Source organism: Magnolia sinica, chromosome 18 (assembly GCF_029962835.1).
Source record: "Magnolia sinica isolate HGM2019 chromosome 18, MsV1, whole genome shotgun sequence".
NCBI classification, from domain to species: domain Eukaryota; kingdom Viridiplantae; phylum Streptophyta; class Magnoliopsida; order Magnoliales; family Magnoliaceae; genus Magnolia; species Magnolia sinica.
In genome coordinates, this window is record NC_080590.1 from 39592603 (window position 1) to 39610359 (window position 17757).

The 17757-nt window shown below is 41.4% G+C and overlaps 1 pseudogene; it reads right to left on the minus strand.

Moving 5' to 3' along the window:
* Nucleotides 1–1621: 1621 nt before the first annotated feature.
* On the minus strand, nucleotides 1622–2726 carry LOC131233541 (mitochondrial outer membrane protein porin 6-like; annotated as a pseudogene).
* Between the last annotated feature and the right edge of the window lie 15031 nt (nucleotides 2727–17757).

A 17757-nucleotide genomic window follows, 5' to 3' on the forward strand; every position in this document is an offset into this window, starting at 1 on the left:
TATATATATCATATTGATACAAAACTTGTGACCCTAAAAGGGTTTCGATGGCACCCATTCAATCCCCCTATGCTTTTTGCAGTATAATCTACTTGATCTTTATATCTATCTTATTTTTCGGCTCAAGCCTTAGGACGAGCTCTCCAAATAAACGGACGGTTTGGATATAACACAAACCTCATGATGGGACCCATAAAATCTGGTGACATCAGCACACCTGCAAGGTAGCTATTGTGTGGTACACCAGCCAATTCGTCATGCATCATCAAATCTCCTCACTGTAACCCTTCAAATTTAAAAGCTTCTTTCTGGGGCCTGACTCTAGCTAAACCAGCCAAATTTGTGTCCTAACCCTCCTGCGCTGTTAGCCACCGCCACTACAGTCTCGCTACGTGTCTCCTGGAGAGATGATTTTCCACAGCCAACCCGTCTCTGCCCATTCGGCCATTCGTCACCTCTAATGTAGGGCCTCCTACCTGTACTTCGCGGATCTCGCGACTCCGCCTCTCTACTTCTCTCCGACCTGCCACCCCTTCCTTTACACCCTCTATTCCCTCTACTAATTCCCCTCGTTGACGCGTCTCCCTCCACCCAAACAGTCGTGCTATCATCACCCATCAAGAATTCAAGATCAATGGGGTCCATAGGGTCGTACTCATGCCTCAGGAGTAGATTCACAAGAGTTTCAACACAGGTCCACTGTGGTGAAAACCCACTTTGTATGGGGTATGAGTGCGTATGTAAATAAATAAATAAATAAATAAGGGCCACATAAAAAGTTAACCACGATGCACCATACAAATTTTACATAATAATGATTAGACAAGCAATATAAAATAGATGAAGTTACCGTTGTTGATGCACGAAAAAGGAAAATATTCATTTCAAATGTAGAATCATATAATCTTTTACTCTTATTGAAATTTTAATTTTTTTGATTGCTTGCATTACCTTTTAATATTGCATCAGTTATCATATTTGGATATTCACATTTTAAAAAATAAACAATTAACCTCGTTAGTCATGCTAAACATTTGTTTGAGTATATCTATATTTTGGCTTATAAGAAAAGATGAAAACAATAATATAATTTACATTACCTCCGTCCTCTTTTTTATCTTTGGCCTCAGGAGACTTGTTGCTCTTGTCTTCTACCTTAGAATCACCGTCCAGTACTTGAGGAGGACTCTCCAAATTAACCCAACTAGTTGATCCTCTATCCTGTGGCGTACGCCCAGCATCATACTCCCATGAGGAAGCTTGGCTGACAAGTTCTTCCATTATTTGAGCTGCCCATGTATGTTTTTTTTTCTTCTCTTTAAGTCTTTGCGTTCTTATGAACCCTAAATGCCAATGAATAAGGATCATTGTTAAAGGATTATCTCACGTTAGGTTAAATAATGTGAGCTACACATAGGTAAGATATTATTTCAGTTAGAAAAATTGAAATGGAAATGATAAACATCACCTAAAATGGATAAAAGAAAATTGCATAGCTTTATATATATATATATATATATATATATATATATATATATATATATATATATATATATATATATATATATAAAAAAGAAGAAGAGCAAGCAAGTAGTATCTGTATTTCTTGATATTGGATTTCCTTCTAATTTCAATTCCTTCTCAATCAGTTCTAATGCTTTCACTGAAAGAATCCAGATAGATTGAAACCGATGCAGGTCAAAAAAATCATTTTCCCATGGAATATAAGGACAGGTACTCAAAAATAGAAGAAACAAGGGACTGCCCCACCATTTTTTAAGGCTTGAGAGCTAATGCAAATCCAAACCTGGGGGGGCCATTTACCGCCTTGGCATCAAATTCTACTTAAAGGGTTACCAGCGACTTGGGCTGCCACTCGCGCTGACAAAGCATCGCTACCTTTCCATTGTGGCTGAGCCGAGCTTTCACCAAGGTGAGAGGATCGAGAACTTAGGAGCCTCCAATGGTGAAGCTGTTCTTGTATGTGGTGAACCGGTGGGTCATTTCGGCAGCGACAGCAGTGCCGTTGATGGGGTCTACCATGTGAATATAAGAAACCTTCAATGTACTCTCCTCTATCTCCCAGTATAAGGGAAGCAAAGAAATCCTGCTTGTTTAAGTCAATCCCAGCATTGCACTTGGTGAAAGAGGCTGAAGCAGTATTGAATCCGACCTCACCACCAAGACTAAGCTCCTTGCTGCCAAAGGACGCCGCGAGCTCTAGCAAAGGAGCGGGTGTCAATTCAATGCTGGAATTAATAGTTGCATGGTAATGAAGGTACTACACATCCAGCTTGCCAGACTTGTGGTCGGGTATTTTGAAGCTGAGCGCAGTCTTCGTAGATGGGAAAATTTCATTTACCATCACAGTTGTGGAGACATTAGAATCAGTATCAACTTTGACGTGGACTTTGGTATTGCCACTCTTGTACAGTGTACTTATGTCGCCAATGAAAAGTTGATCCTTCTTCATTCCAGTAGTTGTGAGCCCCAGCCCGCCATCATGAGACATCATCAGAGTGAACTTCTGATCAAAATTGTAGTCTTTTGTCAGAAGATCTTTCACTTTCTTCCCAATCTCTGAGAATGGTGCTGGCCCGCTGCCCATCTCTAACCCAAATAAGATTACAGAGATGGGTGGAGACGAGAGTAGGAGTTTCTGTGCAATCGAGAAACTACGGCCGCTCGATCAAAGGAAAGGTGGGCAGTGGCTTTCGAGCCCTCGACTCTGCATAGCTAACATAATAAAGGGAGAGAGAATTGCGGACACATACTTGCCTCTTCTGTACCATAATTTAATAACCTCAAACTCAATTCAACTTGATATTCAACTTGGTCATGTCAACTTGAAAACTTGTACTAAATCAAATCAATATTTAATACTACAAATTAAAATAATTTGGATTTATGTACCATAGTTTGAGTGAGATGGTAACAGTGATGGGTGGTGGTGGTGGTGGTGGTAGTGGTGGCCATGATGGTGGCAATGCCCTTGTCAAATGTTTAGGTGAAGAGTGACCAGATCAGAAGTACAATAAACATGGAGGCATAGGTGACACAGGGATGAACATGATGAGATCAATCACCGTCTTCCTCAAGGGGATAGCTACTTCGAATCTACGGAGCTTATCTGAACTCTTCACAAAGATTCCTCAAATCCACAAGAATATATATATATTGTACGAAATTCAAATTTTGATTGATAGATGATAAAAATGAATTTACACCCCTTTAAATAGTGATACCGAACCTTTGAAGAAGTTTCAGAATCAAACTTCAACTCGACTTACTACTACAACAATTTAGACTTTTTGTGATGCCTTTTTTTAGCGACGAGTCTAATTTTAACACAAAAGTCAATTTTTTATGACAATATTCTAAATCGTCATAAAAAATTGACTATTTACAATGACGTTTTAAATCATTGCTAATAGTCAACTTTTTGCGACGAGCTCCAATTATCGTCACAAAACTTGTTGCGGAAACTTGCACTGCGATTTTTTTCGTTGAAAATTATGTAGTGGGAAAGTCTTTTCGCGATGAGTCTTATGGTTGTTGCTAATAGCCACTTTTGTGACAAATTGGGTGTCGTTGTGAAAAAAAAAAAAGATTTTTTATGACCACATAAGTCCTCACAAACAGTGACTTTTAGCGACGACCGGTTAAGCTCATTAAAAACACAAAATTAGACTTTTTATGACGAATGTATTTTCATCACAAAAGGGTAAACTATTTGCAACGACATCTCAAATCGTTGCCAATGATCAATTTTTTTTTTACGAGTTCCAATTGTTATCACAAAAACTCGTTGCGTGAAGATTTTTTGTAACAAGTTTCAATGGTCATTGCTAATAGCCACTTTTTACGGCAAATTGGGGTCATTGCAAAAAGTGATTTTTTATGACGACATTTTATGTCATTGTAAAAAAGTGACTTTTAGCAACGACTAGTAAACTCATTGCAAAAACACCAAATTAGACTTTTTATGACAATAGTTTCATTGCACAAAAGTACATTATTTGTAATGACATTTCAAGTCATCATAAAAACTTGTCTTTTAGTGACGACTGGTTAAACTCGTTGCAAAAAAACCAAATTAGACATTTTACAGTGATTGTAATCTCATCGCAAAAAGATAAACTATTTGTAACGACATTTCAAGTCATCACAAAAACTTAGAGTGCAATTTTTTAGGGTGGGAAAGACTTTTCACTACAAGTTTCAATTGTGATCGTAAAAAGCCACTTTTGGCGACAAATTGGGTGACGACATAAAACTCGTTGAAAAATTGACTTTTAGCGACGACTTGTTACACTCACCACAAATACACCAATTTAGACTATTTGCGACGAATATATGCACATCTCATCAATAATCAGATGATACAAAGTGTTCTTGACCATCCGATCAACCTCCAATCATCAATTAAGCAGTGGAAACCACCTTAGATCACTTCATCAAGACCTCAATTGACAATCAAACTATGCACATCACTAACCATTGACTGATTGACCTCCCAATCAATGACTGGACGACACGAAGTGTTGTCAACCATCCAATTAACCTCCAATCCTTAATCAAACAGTGGAAATGATCGCCTAATCAACCTCCCAATCACATGGAATCCACTATGAATTTTTTTAAAAGAAAGCACATTATAAAAAAATAGTGTGATTTCACGACAAATAGCCATCGGCCACACATGACATTGACTCACTCCCCTCAACTTTGAATTGGAAGGGGGATGAAAAGAAAATGAAGGGTTAAAGGGGTATGAAATGACCCAAAGCGACGATCCACTCCCGGTCTAGCCCAATTTCTCTCACTCCCATTCTCTCTCTCTCTCTCTCTCTCTCTCTCTCTCTCTCTCTCTCTCTCTCTCTCTCTCTCTCTAAGCAATTTCCTAGGTAATACATCTAACACCCACTAAGCCAAGCACACTAAGTAAACTCTATGGGGCCTACATCAAGTAAAATCTCCTCCCACAAGTGAGCTATTTCTAAAAATGAAAATCTAATTTTGTTTTAATTAACAGACCGACAATCCGTTTGTGTTCTTCTCCTTTGATCTTAACCACATGATAAGATGATCTCAACCCTCCATTTTAGAATTTTTCTTTCCATAGCTAGAGGGCGAAAAGAATCTTTTCTATTTACCACTGTTGAGGGTTGTTGTAATCTCAACCGTTAAATGGCTTCTAGAAATCGTTCCAAACCAATCTAGACCATCCATTCAGAAGTCTTTATATGTAAGGATACCCTAGAATCCTATTCAAACATTGCTCCTCCATTTCTAATGGTTGCGCTTAAAAATTGGTCGTAACGTAATGTTAAAAGTTTAGTTTTTATAAGTCCACTTTTTTGCTTAAGTTGTTAGAAAACCGAGGCTAAAAGTCTACTTTTTTGCTTCGATTGCAAAGGAACTAAGGCTATAAAAAGTTCGTTATTTCACCTCGTTGGTTAAAAACTGAGGCTAAAAGTGTACCATTTCACCTCACTTAGTGACAAATCGAGGCCAAAAGTCATCTTTTTAGTCTCGATTGCTATGAAACTGAGGTTAAAAGTATGCTTTTTAGCCTTAGTTGCTAAGAAAATGAGGCTAAAAAGTTTGTTAAAATATGAGATTTATTAAAGAAGGGATGAGCCGATGAATGGCTCAGATCTCTTACTTAGCAATCGATGGTTTCTCATTAGGATTTATCTATGTGATCTTTACATGGAAAAAAGCAAACAATGGTCTGATCTAAGCTGTTCATTGAGAGAGCACCACTATGAAGATTACATGATGCAAATATTGGGGGTGAATCACCTATCAATCAAAGCAAACCATCAAATATTGTGGATTTCACACTACATCAATGTGGGCCCTACACTTACTATGTGAGTGTACACTAGCAAGTCCAATTGCATCACACCAAATTCATAGATCGGTCAAGCGGGTGCTAATACTACCAAAAAAAAAAGGTAAAGGCTACGAACCATGTGTGATCTTTACTACAGATATAAGTTGTATCTAAAGTTGTACACTAACCAAGTTAGCTCAGTTAACTCGCTCGACTTGACTCGAAAAAGCTCGGTTCGAAACTAAGTTTGAGCCAAGTCGAGATGACTTTTGGAGCTCAAAAAAATTTCGAGCCAAGTTCGAGCCTGTCCAAGCTCGAATCGACTCAGATCGAACCAATTCGGTGACTTGATTATTTTGATATTGATGTTGCTCACCAAGTGTTTAATGAAATGACTCAACAAAGTGTTGTTTCAGGTGCATACATTCTCTACGTGATTGGTTGGTGATGAGGAAGGTATGTATATAAAACAAATAACTACTAAAAAAAGAAACATTACATGATAAAACTATCCTTGTATCATGATTTTGATGCCGCCTACTAAGTGTTCGATGAAATAACTGTAAACTATTACTACTGTTTTGCATACTATGAGAATTGAAAGTGCACTCCATGTATTTGAAAAAATGCCGCACAGGTTCGAACTCGGCTCGAATTGGCCCGAGCTACTGACTGAACCGAGTCGAGCTGGCCAGTCAGGCTCAAGGACCGATCCAAGCCAAGTTCGAGCTAGGGTCAGCTAGTGGCTGAGCCGAGTCGAGCTATGTCAAGCTCGACTCAATTTGACTCGTGTATAGCTCTAGCCATAGCTATATTGCTACGGTTTTAGACTCTAGCTAAAACCTAAAAAATGTGGGTCACCGACCTTCGATATTAATTTTAGAACAGGAATTTCCTCTTAAACGCTTTTGCAAGAACTTCTTGCAATGGTAAGCTAGGTGAGGCCACCATGATGTTTTTGAAAAATCCATCATGTTCATCGTTCTGAAGGATCATTTTAGGAAATGGGCAAAAAAATTATCTAAATCCAAAACTTAAGTGTGCGTTACGTCAAGAAAATGTGTAGGTAAAGTCTTACTGTTGAAACTTCCCTAGGTCCACTGTGATGTTTATATACCATCCTTACCGTTCATAAGGTTATTCTTACTTGGATGAACTAAAAACATAAAAATTAGCATGATTCAAAATTTCTATGGCCATAAGATGTTTCAACAGTGCATGTTCAATCCTTGGCCCACTTAGTTTTGTATTTGCTTCAGTTTTAGCCCGTGTCTAAATATGACTCGAAAAAGTAGACAGAAGGGGTGGATTTCAAAAGCGAAATGGCTGGTGTAGCTCACATCAGCTATATAGTTGTTGTAGGTACGTGTCGTGCGAAGACGAGCACTAACGCTCCTCGAGCTCCGAGTTGTACGAACAGTTCAAAGGAGATCAAAGTTACATGGGCCCCACAGTGATGTATTTATTATATCTACACCATTCATCTCTTTTTAGAGTTCATTTTAGAGCATTATCCAAAAAATGAATCATATCCAAAGATCATCTAGACCACACCATAAATAGCAGCGGAGATAATGATTTTCATTGTTAAACAATTTATAGGGCCCACCATAACGTTTATTTTGCATCTAATATGTTCATAAGGTCACAAATACCTGAATGAATAGGAAAAACAAATTTCATATTGATCCAAAACTTCTGTGACTCCAAAAAGGGTTTCAATGGTAGACGTTCAATTCCCCGCTGGTTTTTGCAGTGTAGTCCACTTGATAGTTAGATCTGTCTTATTTTTTCATCTCAAGCCTTAAGACGAGTTCGCCAGATGGATGGACGGTTTGGATATAACACATACCTCATGATCAGACCCACAGAATTTGCTAACATCAATGCAGCAGCTATATAACTGGTGTGAGGTACACCAACCAATCCGCTTCCGTGGATTTCTAAAAGACAATAAAGTGGGCCCCCACCTAGCTTCCCATCGAAGGGAGTTCCTGCGAAATAAATTCGCGACGCCTAATGTCATTCTCATGGGCTGCAAAAAGCCCTACCAAAAGTCTCACTCTCGACCTCTCGATCGGACTGCCAACCATGCCCAGTCGCAGCAACCAAGTAACGCATATCCACGCACATGGGGTTTGTGGGGATATTATCTCGTTGTCGTTCTAGAATACCGGACTGCTGAGGTAAATATATGTAAAATCTAGGGTTTTTTCTGGATCCTCTATTTTTGGAAATTAGGGCTTTGTAAAATTCTTTATTTTCCTTTTCTTGGGTTTCTTTTTTCTGAAAAAATAAAAAATAAAAATTTTTTAAAAATAATCTATTTTTTTTATCTTTTGGTCACGTATGTCGTTTTTAGGGTGCGTTTGGCTGCACGTAATATAATGAAATTTCATGACTAATTAGTCTGTTTTGTGCAAAATATCATGAAATATATGATATTTGGTGCATTCAAACGCACCCTTAATCTTTGATTTGATTTTGTTGTAAAAATTGTGTTGTTGTTATCTATTGAAATATTTGATGTTTTCAGAAACTGTCTGCAATTATTTTTTATGTTTTTTGTTATTATTTTTTATTTATACCTATTTTAGGGTTTCATTACTGCTTGTTTACCGATGAGATTGCGAAATGCCCTTAAGGGATATGATGTGAACTACCATAGATTTCCAAGCGGTGTCTTGGTGGGGTTTAGAGCTATTTTGGTGATTTTGTAATGGGCGTTGGAACCACCCTGTTGACTTGAAAAGGTCTGGTTTGGTGGGCCATTGTTGTGGATCAGTCAACATCACGAGGGGTCATCTATGAGTTTGTTAGGCTGCAAGTTGATTATCGTTGTGACACATGCCAGGGGTTCTTTGCCATCTACCGGGTTGCATGGTGTGGATGCCAAAAAAAAAAAAAAAAGGCTGGCACAATCTCCATGTGGGCCATCTGGATAGAAAATTTTCTACTGGCCCACCAGATGGGATGGTTTGGACAGAGAAATTGTATCATTAACTACCATTTTGTTGCACAAATACATAGGATTTCCAATTCTGATAAGTAGGTCCCCCATTAATTGGTAATTCAGAGCATTACTTTGCTTTGCCCCACCTTGAATTGACCGTTCCTCTAAATTCTTGTAGATTGGGAGATCACACAGTGACCTTGTTTCCTCGATTTAAAAAAAAAAATTGTTGGCTTGCCAATTCAAATGCAATTTTAAGTTGGTGTAATTTATACTTTGTGTTGTCAGGTCCCATAATCATTGAGATTTGTTTATTAGATAGTATGATAAAGTCTATGGGAAGGCCACCACCAATTAAAATTTTGCAACACTTCTACATGTTATTTAAAGGAGAATGTCCATGGCCTTGTGTACCCCATGACCTTTGCTGTATTGACTTGGCATTATTAAAAAAATGCACTAAGGTCACATTGATTTTGAAATGCAAATGCATGATTAGAGTAGAATAACCTTACTCTGCCTAAAAATGCAAGGTTAATCTGTCCTTGAACCACCAATCAACCAACAATCATGTAATAACTAAGCCTTTCTAATTCTCTAATGTTATGAAATATTAATACATGTAATAACTAAGCCTTTCTAATTCAAGTAAAACCAGCGGTGATTACGTGTATAATATTCCATGTTATGAACTATTAATACATGTAATAACTAATTCTCTAATTTTTTTTTAATGATTTTCCGCAACTCAGTTACCATATAAAGTTTGTTTTCTGTCCTAATATCCCCACATGGTTCCTCTCCATTGTTTTTCTCTCTGGTTATGCATCACGGTATTTTCCATTAAACCCTTGGTGAAAAGCTTTTTTCCTCTTAAGATACTCATTTGCGCCTGGGGATAGAAAACCTTTTGGGAATCCTATGTTTCTTTTGGAGAGATTTCAAAGGGTATAGAATCAAGGTATTGTAAGCCTACTAATGTGACAAACTTTTTCATCTCCTAGTGATGATCCTTGCTTTCATTTTTTATTTATATTTTTGCATATGAATTATCTTTTTTTTTTTCTTTTTTTTTTTTTAAGTAGCAGATGATAGAATTATACTTGAGGACTTTCTCATCTTACAGTACTTTGGACAAGGCCCAACTACGTCATATGCAGGTACTTAAAAATGTCTCTCGACCAAGGGCCAGTTCGGGCACACCTAAAAATGTGGACGGAGGCATCCATCCATGACCTTAAATGAGAGTTAGATACTAACAGGTACAACCCATTATCAATCCTTTTATCATTTTCGATGAAATTCTACAGATAAGCGCATTTATCATGTTCCATGGTCCACATTTCACGGGATACATCCTCCGGCTCCACTTCATAGGATGTTTGTGGGCCTATTTGTTGGACCCTGTGCTTACGTCCAAAATCATGACTGAGGAGTGATTAGCTAGGATCCAAGCTCTTGTGCTTCGCACAACAATTGGTTTCAAAGCTATGATGGAAAAGCTCCAATTTTTTCTTGATTGATTCAATTGTGCTGTGTTGATACAAACCATGACCATGAATGAGATTATTCTCACAACTTTCAAGGTTTTGTGCAGGTTTCCTCAACTTACCTTTGCTAAATTAATTGAAATGATTGTTTCAAGTAATATGGACGTGCTTGGGCCCAGTCTTTGGGATGTCTGGAATTCTGTAGTCCAGGCATAAGAAACAGACACATCTTATTTCCTTTATTTCTTTTAGTGTGCTATGTCAGATAGATTGACTATCTAATACCTGGAACAGGATATCACCAAGTATGGTGGCTTGCATTGCGGTGGAGGCTATATCGATTCTTGAGAAGCTTCACTTGAAAGGGTGCCTCTAATTAATATTTTCTATCTTTTCTTGCAGTGTTCTGCTCTTTATCAACTTCCATGGATTTGTATATATGTAGTTTCTCTTTTTTGCTTAGGTTACATGCATGGAGATGTGAAGCCAGAGAATTTTTTACTTGTTTTGGGTATTTCTTATTTATGAGAAGAAGCTATTTCTTATTGATGTGCTAATGCGGAGAGAGTGTGCCTTGCAACATCCCTAGCTAAACCTCCCCCACCCGAGGAGCCCAGATTTCCAAGAGCCGATCTGTCAACATTCAATTTGGTACAACCAGATTGCGGCTTAGACCATTTTACCACCTGAGCAATGGGGTGTGCAAAAGGGGGAACGGAGATGCGTAAGGCCCCAAGGGCCACTGTTAGGTGGTGGTTAGAGGGATTGGGAGGGGTAGAAGCGGGCTCATTAGGCATAACCACCGATGAATGTTATCTATAATGGTGTTGATCGGAGTATCAAGACCCTCAAATCGGGTCGTGTTCCTAGCCCTCCAAATCTCCCAGAAAATGGAGGGAATGAGGCCAATCAGTGGCCATCTCTTAGGGCAGCAGAGACAGAGGCCCACCAGAAGATGGTTATGCTAACTGCAAAGGAAAGGCAGTCTAAGCTAAAGATCCTACCATAGTGGGCCCAAACCTCCGAGGCCTTTGATACCGAGAGAAAGAGATGGTCAATTGTTTCGATCTGGGGCGAGTTTGGCATGGAGCAGCAGTTGTACCTAGAAGCGAATGAGATCCCTTTGCTTTGGATACAATCGTCCATCGAGATGGCCTTGTGGATGATTTCCCAAACCAAGATGGAGAGTATAGGAGGGAGCTTAGGGTACCACACTCATTGCGACCATGCCTTCTTGTCGGCCTGTGTTTTGAATAGTTGGGCTATCAGGCGAACTGAAAACTCCCCTAAGGCAGAAGCCATCCAGATGCATTTGTCTTCCGAAATAGAAGTACAGATACCCTCATCAGAAATATGGTCGATGATAAACTGGGGCAGGAGAGGGAGCAGCGAAGTGCTAGACTTCCAGCCACATGGCCCAATCAGATCGTTGATGCAGGCCTCTTGCAGTTGGGCAAGGATGGGGCTAAGAGCCCAGTCAAGGAGGGGGCCCAACCTTGTCTAGTCGGTCCTCCAGAAGCTGTAATCACCCCTTCTAATCAACTAGCACGAGAGGGGAGTCAGCAATAGGGTCACCTTGCAGATTTGTTTCCAGAGCGCGGAGGTTGAGGTGTACGAAGAATGACTGGCTGGCCCTTAGATGTTAGACAAGTATTTGGCTCGGACGAAATTATTCCAGTAACTATTTAGACCCCTGTGGTGGACTGACCAGGCCATTTGGAGGTAGAAAGCTTTTATGATGAATGTGAGGCTTCTAAGGCCCAGCCAACCTTCTGCCTTGGGGAGAGCTATTGACCGCCAGCTGCGCCAATGACACTTCCTCTTAGCACCCTCCCATCCCCAAAGGAAATCAGTAAAGGACGTATGAAGATCCTTCAAGATGCTAGATAGGACTTTCGTTGGCACTAGCATGTAGATAGGCACGCTGGGCAGTACATGGTTAATAAGGGTGAGTCTACCACCTGCATAAGGATTCTCCCTTTCCAATTAGCAATTTTAGAGTTAATTCTTTCTAGCAAATGAAGAAAATATGCTCGGCGAGGTTTGACATAGAAGATGGGTAGACCCAGATAGGTGAAAGGAGAGGAGCCACGGTTGAAGCCCAGGATAGAAGTGGTTGATCTTAACTAAGCCTGAGGTTGATTTTCTGCCATGATGATGAAGCTTTTGTGGGAGTTTATGCGCTGGCCCGAAGCCTGTTCGTAATTTCTGAGGAAGGTAGCTATATTCCTGAGGGAGGAATTGCAACTGTTAGAGAACAGGATGGTGTCATCAGTGAACAGCAGGTGGGAGATGATCGGGCAGTTCCTGCGGATCATAAAGGGCTGGCATTAGCCACTCCCAAACAAGTGGGCAAAGCCTCGACTGAGGACTTTTGCTGCCAAAATGAAGAGTGTTAGGGAGATTAGTCTCCTTGATGAAGCCCACGTGATGATTTGAAGAATCTGCAAGCTTCCCCATTAATGAGAACCGAGAACTAACAGTTGGACCAACATCTTTCCAACATGGAGATCCATCTGATGTCGAACCCAAATCTTGTGAGCACTTTTGATAGGAACTCCTAGTTAAGCCTATCATATGCTTTCTCCATGTCTAGTTTAAGCATAATATTGCCACCTCTAGCTTTTCTATTAATATCTCTGAAGATTTCCTGAGTTAGAGCGCATTTTTCTACAATGGACCCGCCTTCACGAATGCCCCTTGTTCAGCAGATATGATGTTGGGGAGGATGTTTCCCAACCTGTCAGCAATAATCTTAGCAATAATCTTGTAAATGCAATTACATAGAGTGATGGGCCTAAAATCAGTGAATTTGACCATCGAGGTGGACTTGGGGATGAGGTAGATTAGAGTGACTGAGAAGGCTCCGGGAAGGGTTCCACCATTGAAGAAAAGGCGTGCAGCTCTCGGAAGATCTGGGTCCACAATGTCCCAACACGTCTAGTAGAAAGCCCCCGAGAATCCGTCTGGGCCAGGGGCCCCATCCTCTAGGAGTGCCTTGACTGCCACAAGAACTTCTTCGCTAGAAGGGGCAATCAAGAGGGTTTGGCTCTCATCTCGAGAGATAGTTTATTGAATGACTTCGAGCAAGTCACCCAAGTGAAAGGGGTTTTTAGCCCGCTGGAGGTGCTTGTAGAATGAGATCACTTCACGCTTGATCAAGTTGATGTCTCTCATAACTGACCTATCCGCAAGCCTAATTTTCTGGATGCTAGCTCTCCTTGCTCTCCCAGACGCGTTTGCGTGAAAGAACTTGGTGTTTCTGTCACCCTCAATGAATCATTGGACCTTGGATTTCTGCCTCCAGAAGATTTCCTCACAAAGTTCCAACCGAGCCACTTTCTAACTAGCTGCTTGTATAATCTGTTGAGGGTAGGGGTCCGAGGAACTCTGGGTTGCACTCTCTACTATGGTCAGCTCGTCCACATCCTACTTCAGATTCAAGAAGATGTTCCTGAAGGTTCCCCAGTTCCAGCTCTTTAGGGCTCGCTTAATGTTTTTCAATTTTCTGAGAAGGGTGATCATCAGGTCAATAGCGGAATCTAAGACCACGCCTCACACAGAACTTGAAGGAAAGATTCATGCTTGGCCCATATCCGCTGGAATCTAAACAGCTTGGGGGCTGCTGGGAGTTGAGGAGGGGATGTGAACAGTAGGGGAGCATGGTCTAAATTAACCCTGGGTAGGTGTTTGACTGGAAAAGTTGGAAAGGCTTGGACCCGAGAACAGTGCGTTAATCAGCCCCGTGTTGTTTTGCCCATCCACAAACTCGACAACACTGTGCGAGTCATAGGTTACTGCACCTCTTCTTTCTAAGGGGGAGATAAGGGCATTGAAATCACGGTATATAATCCACAAACATGTGCAGGTGTTCCCCATAAGAGCCATCTCACCCCACAATTGTCTTCTCAAGATAAGGGAGCATTTAGCATACACAAAAGAGGTCATGGCGATAGCAGCAAACCCTTGGTGCCCTACAGCCAGCGTAAGCATTTGACTGGAGGATATAAGGATGTCAATACTGAGGTGAGCTGCGAAGAGAACCCACACCTTATACTTTTAATCCGTAGTAGAGAAGGATGAGTGAAAGCCTAGTTTTAGGGCCCATCGAACTCTTCATTCATCCCTGAGCATGGGTTTGAGGATGGCTATGATTGCTGGCTTGAAGGATCTGATCAACATTTTGATGGAACTAATAGTGGGAGCATGACCCACCCCGCAGTCATTCCAAACAAGGATGTCATACATGGGACCACGAAATTAATCTCGCTTCTCGTCTCTTCAATGACCTAATCCTGACATTACAAGGTGCCACTTCATAACCCGAGGGGGGGAGGCATTAAAGTATCTGAACAGGTGTTTTGTAGGCCTATCCCCTGGCCCTTGGTTATTTTCCTTATGGTGTAAGTTAGCTAGAATGATGAGGCCAGATTTAAATTCCGTTTAACTGGGTTCACCCTAACAGGGTCTAAAGGGGGGGGGCGACATTGAAGTATCTAAACAAGTGTTTTGTAAGCTTATCCCCTAGCCCTTGGCTATTTTCCTTATGGTGTCGGTTAGCTGGAATGATGAGGGTAAATTTAAATTTCGTTTAACTGGGTTCACCCTAACAGGGTCTATGAGGGAGGATTGGCCTAAGCCTGCCTGGGAGTTGGTCTACTCTAGAAACTGCCCTTATTTTTTAAATAAGATTTCCAGGTTCCTTCTCGCTGAGGAGAACCCAAGAGAGGATAGATGGGGATGGTTACTAGAGTCCAATCCATTGGTTCCCATCTAGTTGACTGGCAGGCTAGCTGTCCGACGACGTAACAAGGGAGAAGGATGAAGGGTATTACACGTCGATTCCACTATCTCGAAAGAGGAACTGTCATCAATAGGAAGGCTTTAGGCCTGCTCCTGTTAGCTTGGGAAGTGGATAATTGGTTGGTTAATGAAGTAGGGAGAGAGATCAATCGCCACTTGACCTCCCTCTTGGGCTATTGACCTCCCCAATGTAATGAGGGGGAAGTAGTTCCAGACTTCTGCTTGGGTATATTCATGATCTATTTCGAACTGGCTTCCTAGTTTCAACGTACTGTGACCCTCAGATGGGGCCTTTGAGGACCATCTCAATGGAGTGGGGAGAAGGGCCAGGAGTGGGGGTGAGACGATTGGGGCTGATAGGTGGTGGGTGTAGCTTTTGAGGGGGTCCCCTATCACTGTGGTAGTTGGGTTTGGTCGAGAATGCACTGGGGGGGCTAGAAGCTACCTATTTGGGTTGGAGGGGGGTGAATCGAGTTCTTTGGCAGAGCACTCTCAGCAGTAGTTGATTGAGGTGTGATTAAGGCTTGGGAACAAGCTGGATGGGTGCATAGAGGACGAGTTGGGCTATGAGGTACCCTATAAGGGGGGAAATGGGTAGTTCCTAAGGAGGAGGGAGTTGAGGGATGAGAGGGTATCGGGGGAGGGTTCGACTTTTTCCACCCATTGCCTAGTGGATTCTCTGTTGCACCTAGTAGGAGAGGTGTAGATGCCAACTGCATTTGCTGTTGAGGACGCTAACTTGAGATGTGGCAAAATCGAGAAGGATTTGCCCTCCACTGTAAGGTTTTTAACCTTCCGAGTATCCACTCTTGGGTGAAGCCGGACCCTAACTCTTGTTGTAATTTGGTAAAGGTCAATGGTCAAGCACCTGTCGATTTCCAGAATATCATCGAATGTACCCCCCAGAGCGACAAAAACCGAGTGTAACCAGGCATGCTACGGGATCCCGTAGAGGCAGACCCACATGCCTTTGGATTCTAGGAAGGATTCTGGAGACCATACCTCCAACTTAGCGAGGCCCATATTGGAATGCAGAGAAACATCGAAAAAAAGGGAGATCAGTTCCATCCTTGTCTTGAAGACAAGGAGGAACCGATCCTCACCGATGTGTGTAATTTTAATGGCCGAGGAGATGTACCTGGACTCCCTGATACTTTTGAGCAGGTGCATGATTGAAACATCGACATTCTTGGCCTAACCCACTAAGGAGAGGCTTAGCTCTACTAGCTTCTGCTTCATTTCCTTACTGTCTATGTGGATCACGGTAATGAGGGGCCTCTTACAACGGGAGCTGGACCCTCTCCTTCTACAGCCGCACCTGTACCCGCACCTTTGGCCACATCCATGAAAGAGAGAACCGATCTACCTGAAACCCGTTGGAGGGGTCGTGTGTGCCCGGTAGCTGTGGAGAGGGATTGTGGGAGATTGCGGAGAAGCTTTCTGGGTTTAGCCTAAGATATGCTCCGGCTTCTGTCGTCCACCATTTTCCCATTAAGGAGTCCCATGGTTGCTCTTGCGTCATCTTCGTAGAGGAAACGGATAAATGCATAGTTGTGAGGCCTTTGAAGTGGAGGGTTCCAAGGGATGTAGATGTTTACGATCTTTCCGAAGTGGCCGAAGATTCGCCTTAGGTCATCCTTAGTGGTGTCGAGGGATGTGTTTCCGATGAACGGAGAGAAGGATTTAGGGTTTTTTTTCGGGGGGGGTGGCTTGTAGGAGTTCCTGCATCTTACCTCTACCCACCCTGCTGGGTTTGGGGATGTAGGGAGATTTACGGATTGCAATGGGTTTGGAAGATTTGGGGGAAATCAGGACTTTGGAGGGATTTTGGGAATTGGGGGTTTTCGGGGTTTTTCGGGACGCATTCGAATTCTTTGCAAGCCCGATTGTAGGTGATCACTTGAATTGATTGGTCTTAGGAAAAACTTCCCTAGCTACAGGAACACGTCTGCCTTCATCTTGATTATCCTTTCTTGATGGAAGATGCCACTTACGAGCTACGACGATAAGGACTCTAGCAACTTCATGCCCAACACATGGAAAGTCTTCAATGGTGAATTTATTAAGATAATTTCAGCATGATTTCAACTGAGGGAGCTCATGAAGAAAGATTAAGATATCTTTTGACATAAGCATTGCTTGAAGGTAGCCTTATGACAATGGAACTCCACTTTTTGGAATGTTTTCCAAAATATACAATAGGCTGAAGATGTAGTCATTAAGGTGGAACATGACTTACTTATTTCTATGATGGAGGCAGACTGTATTAATATAGAATAGGCAAAGGAGCACCTAGTGAAAGTGTAGCTCTAAGAGGAAACTTTTTGGAAGCAGAAAGAAAGAAATTAGTAGCTGGAGAAGGATGACTAAAAGACCACCGCTTCTTTCATGATTCATTTGTGGAGTGGATAGGAGGCATAGATCTGTTAGTTGAAGAATTAAAGACCGACTAGAGTGTGATTCTCAAATCTTATGAAGCTATTATAGAGGAAGTTGAGAGTCATTTCAAATTCATCTTCACATCAGAAGAAATTAGAATAACTGACAACATTATTGACTGTACCCCTCGTTGGCGAATGAGCAAATGAATCAAGGCCTTCTACATTGCCCCCACTTTGAAGAAGTTAATGCATTTTTTATATTCTGTAGGATAGTGCTCTTGGTTTCGA